Here is a 5,464-nt window from a genome sequence, read left to right on the forward strand (position 1 = left end):
TGATGAAGAAATGTCAAGACAGTTATTTCTTCAAGAAAATCCAGGAATGGACTTGGAAAGTTTAAAGGAAGAAGAAGCTAGACTTAAATCAGAGAAAGTCACATCTAAATCCGAAGCTTCTGGTAAAAAGTCACTTCCAAAACTGAAAGGTATTGTGATTAAAGAAAAGGCACAAACTGAAGCAACATTTGCTAAATCACAACCAAAGATAGACCCAAGATCCAAGGGTAAAGAAAAGGTTGGTGAACCTGTTAAAGTCTATGTACCTCCTGAAGATGAAGAAATTACTGATGACAAAGATAATCTTGCTCTGACTTCAAGAAAAGTTCTTAAAATAACCTCTGACACAGCTCAAGTTGTTCAGAGTCAAGAAATTAAAAGTTCTGATATTCAAAAGAAGCAAGTAACCTCTGACACAGCTCAAGTTAACTTGATATCAGAAGGAAGATCAAATACACTCCTACCAGGATTCACTAAAGCAAAACAAACTCAACCTTTGAAGACTACTGCAAGTCGTTTTGAAGCTAGAGTAGTTACTGGAAAGGAAGCAAGAGATAAAACTGGATTGGGAAGTGCTGATGAAAGAAGAGTACACAACACTACCAATGATCCAACTTCCTTGTGTGAACCAGGAATTGGAGCAACTCCTGAAAGATTGAATCAATTGGAATCTGTACAATGGTTTACCATACCTACTTGAAGGAACACATCTTGTTGTATTTCATGACAGATGGTAGGGTTTATCATATAAGACAAAATGCCATTCCATTGAAGTATTTTGAAGAATTGGAGCATGTATTATTCTTACTTCAAGTGGATGATAGATTGACAGGGACTGCTGCAAATTATTTGAAAGAACAGATTCAGAGACAGAAAAGACTTTATTCTGTTAAGTCTGACAGCATATATGTTCCAAAGTACAGAAATCACAATGGTGATATTGTTGATATGAAGCCTAATACTGCACAGATCAGAACATATCTTGGTATTAAGGGGCTTGAATTCAATCTAGAGTCTAACAAAGCTTATGTCATAAGACTAGATCGGGAGTTGAGAAGAGCAAAGATTAATGATCTCAGAGCTGCAATATTTCAAACTGGTGAAGATACTGCAGAGCTTAAAGATGTCAAACGGAGAATGATTGATGAACTCAGATATGCTGAGAAATGTTTGTTGAAGAATTATCTCAGAACAACTCCTGACATCAGAGAGATCAGAAAATGATGAAGCCAAGTCAAAGATCTATAACTACTTAAATTCTGATGTGTATACAGACCAAAGTTGTTATCAGAAGTTGAATTGGTAAAAGCTTTAAGGACTGTAAGTTGTAGTTATCTTGTCTATTTCTCATGCATTTGTACTTAATGTTTTTGACATCATCAAATATCTGTTAAACTTGTATATTTTGATAATTTACAAGTTGGGGGAGATTGTTAGATATATTTGATAATGTCATGGCTAATATGTTTTATGTTTAGATTTCAGATCTTATTTGAACAGAACAAATCAGTACTTAACTGATCAGTACTTATACTGGACGTCAGAACTTAAGGGATATCAGTACTTATGTTATCAGGAGATAAGCATCAGGAGATAGATATCAGAACTTAAGTGCTGAAGGACGATCAGATAAGGACAGTAGCTGATTAAAGTTAAGAAGATCAAGATAAACATAAGAAGAGATATGCATGAAGAAGGAATTCCGTAAAGAATGGAATACTTGGAAGGAAAGATATCTGATTGATATATATTAGGAAGCAGAATTATATTCCATATCAATTAGCGATTATCTTGTAACTGTGTAATATATAAACACAGACATAGGGTTTACACTATAAGTGTTATCATTATCGAGAATATTATTTACTGTAACCCTAGCAGCTCTCGTGATATTTTGTTCATCACTGAGAGATAACAGTTCCAGATTGTAACAGAGTTTATTGTTTCAATAAAGTTTGTTTTCTGTTACATAAGTTTCTGAAGTTTGATTTGATTGTAATAAACACTGTATTCACCCCCTCTACAGTGAAAGTGTGACCTAACATTACGACTTATCAAGGATTACGGGAATCACAATGTAAGTACGACATTAAAATCCTACAGATTTATATTCAATTAGGATAAATAAAAAATATAAGGAATAGAAACAAAAAGAATTACATTGCGAACCATTTACGAATAAATATTGCGGAGAACGTTTAAGTAACCGAGCGAACGCGTAAACGATTAATTAAACGTAACGCACTAACTAAACCATGGTAAGGAAGTAACCATGGTTACTTCATCAAATAGTGATCTAACCCTAGGATGACCAAGCTAGCTAGCAAATAGTGTGCTAAGGAGCTAACCTTGTAGTTTAGCTTGTAAGCTAGAAAGCTACAAAGATTTGTCCAAGGATTTGGAGACAAGGAATAAACCTAGAATGCTATACTAGGAAGAATAAAAATCAAGTTGTAAGATATCAACTCACCTTCCAAGAAGCAACCTAAAAATTCTTCCAAAAGAAGCAACCAAGGGCTATAAATACCCCCCCCCCATCACCAAGCCCCATTCGGCTATTTTGAAGAAATAAGAGAAATGGCAATTCAAAACTTCAAGCTCTAGTTCTTGTAAAATCCTATAATTATTTCCCAAGTCTCCTAGAAACTAAACTAAGGTAAGAAAAATCTTTCATCTCTTTTTATCAAGGTTTGATGGGTGAAATAAATTCAAGAAGTTCACTAGTGAATAGTGTGAATAGTAACCTCTCTTTGGTTCTTGATTTGTAATGGTGGTTTTAGGTTCCAAAAATCATACCAAGCACTTCCAAGCCTCCACCATCCTCAAGAACACATCTCAAGCTTTCAAGAAAGGTAAAAATCTTTGGCCTGACTTTATTTAAGGTTCATGTTTAAGATCCATTTAGTGGGTGTTAGTAAGCCTAGCTTACTAAGTGTTGTTTATGAAATCTTGATGATTAAGTTAAGTAGATTTAAGGTTGGTTGTTGTTGCCTCAAGAACATGATGTTCTTGAGAGGAGTTTGTGTGTTGATGATGATATGATGATTGTTGGTGGTTGTGTTGATAGTTAAGGCATAAACGAAACCCCGATCGTAAACGTAACTTCGTTAAAACCAACAAACCGTAACTTTAAGTTTCTGCAGAAAGTAGTGAAGTTTTAAACTGTAGATTCTTGAGAAATAACCTTTGTTTAAAATATACAATGTTATAAGGATCGTTTAGGCGCTTGAATCAATTAATTCCGATTTACGGATCAAACGTTATGATCGTTTTAGTAAACGTGTTTTACGCGACAAAAACTGCTACAAATCACGAATTTGAAAATATAAAGGATAGACTTAAAAGTATTCTTAAATCATGAAATTTTTACAGAGAGTAACATGTGGAGTTTCCTAACTGTCATAAAAATTTCAAGTAAAAATAATAATTTCTCAATTTTATAAAAATGTCGGAGTCGAGACCGCGTGAGTAGAAACCGTAAGAATCCTTAAGCGGAGCCGACAACGATAATGAGAATGAACTCAAGATACTTAGGAAAATGAAGTGACCATAAAGTGTTTATGACTTAAAAGAAATGTTAAGGGTGGTATGAATTGAGAGGGTGTATAATGAGTAGCGCATGAGTGTGAATTACCGTGAATTAGGGCGGAACCTAACGAAATGAAATGTGTTTATGGTTATAGATTTCCGAGCGGAACCTAGAGCATCCTACACCCCAAGATACCCAGGCAAGTTTACAAACCCAACTCCATTTTACTGTTGTGTTGTGAAAAGATTGTTTTACTATCATCGCATAAATACTATGTTTGCCATGATACGTAGTTTTGAATTTTCGCATGATATAGCGATGTTGTACGATAAGTATATATCGTGAAATGTTATTTCGCTTTAAGCGTAATGTATGATAGAAGACCGAGGGTCGGTCGGGATTTAAAATAAAACCCGGGAATCGTTCCGGAGATATTATAGGATGGATATAAGTCCATAATAGTATGTTTTAAAGGGACTCATCGTCCACTTACGAATCATTAAAACACCTCGAACTTTTAAAACGATTTCCCAATGAGCATATTCCCTCAACTGTATTTTATTGATTCGGATATTAAAAATCATATACGTACCCCTTTATTATAGGAGTAGTATACTTCAATGTTTATTTATTCAAACCCGATTAATCATTATAGAATTATTAATTATGTAAACACAAACTAGTTGAGGAATACTATTTAAATAAATCTTTTAAAAGAATAACTCATTCGAGGTATGATGAATATCAATTATCATTTAATTATTTATAGACTACTATTTAATTAATGATTATTTATTTAAGGATTGTTATTGATTTAAAGATCATAAATCCTGATATACCTTCTGATTTAGAAGTATCATTCGAATAATTTCAGATCGTCGGTGAATATTATCCCGACCTATTATTATATTGAATATAGTTTCAAGAAGAAACTTTTCCCCTTATTAATTATCTGTTGACAACGGTCAACTCACATCCCTAGTACTTCCTCCGAAATTCTCGGAAGTACGTATATACATATATATACACTTATATTCTAAAAAGATAAACTATCTCTATCAACAAGCAAAACGCTTGGGGAACTTCGATGTGGTTCAAGTTCCCGAGATTGATAGGATTCTGTTGAAGGACAATGGAGGGGTAGACTCTGGTACTATGTGTGCTGGATGGGCTACCAAAGGTACCGCAGGCGAAGGTACTTTGTGTACTCAGGAACTTGTGAAGTATGTGTATACCCGAAAATGGGACACGTTGCCCGAATGCGGCCAGGGTGATACCCGAGAGATGACGGTATTAGTCCTTTTACTAGTAAAGAAGGTTACTTTCCATAGGAAAACTGATCATCGTATGCGGTGGCTCCTGTGAGATGTCCAAATCTTCCAATTGGAATTGATATGCAATACCGTAACCCAAGCCTAGGTGCTGGGATTACTATTAAGGTATTCGCAGGTTATAAAAAACCCCCTTAAAAGAATTATTCTCATAAGAAGGTGTGGGACACCGAGAAATCTACTTTAATAAAACATATATACAATATATAATGTTATTATACAGTCATTTTCATACTGTATATTATTATGCTGAGCATCTTAGCTCACACTTGTTTTCTTAAATTGACACAAACACAACAGTGAATCAAGATGCCTGCCATGGAGAACCACAGCCAGGAAAACGGGTAGGAAATGGCCAGTTGTTCCGTAGATTGTTTGGTGCAGTACTCAGGTCATCGGAATAAGCAGGATTAGTTTTCAGTTTGTTTATAGTTCGGCTTATTATAAGTATGGTTTATGTAAAATAAGAAATAAGAAGCGTATATTCGGCCGGCGGATTAACCTTACTTAAAGGTCACCCCCGGTAAGACTAATTACATTTGGGTTGTAATAAAATTTCTCTAGTAATGATGGTTCGTTTCCAAGAAAATAACCTGTAGTGTGT

The sequence above is a fragment of the Apium graveolens genome, chromosome 8, assembly GCF_009905375.1.
Source record: "Apium graveolens cultivar Ventura chromosome 8, ASM990537v1, whole genome shotgun sequence".
In the NCBI taxonomy this organism is placed as follows: domain Eukaryota; kingdom Viridiplantae; phylum Streptophyta; class Magnoliopsida; order Apiales; family Apiaceae; genus Apium; species Apium graveolens.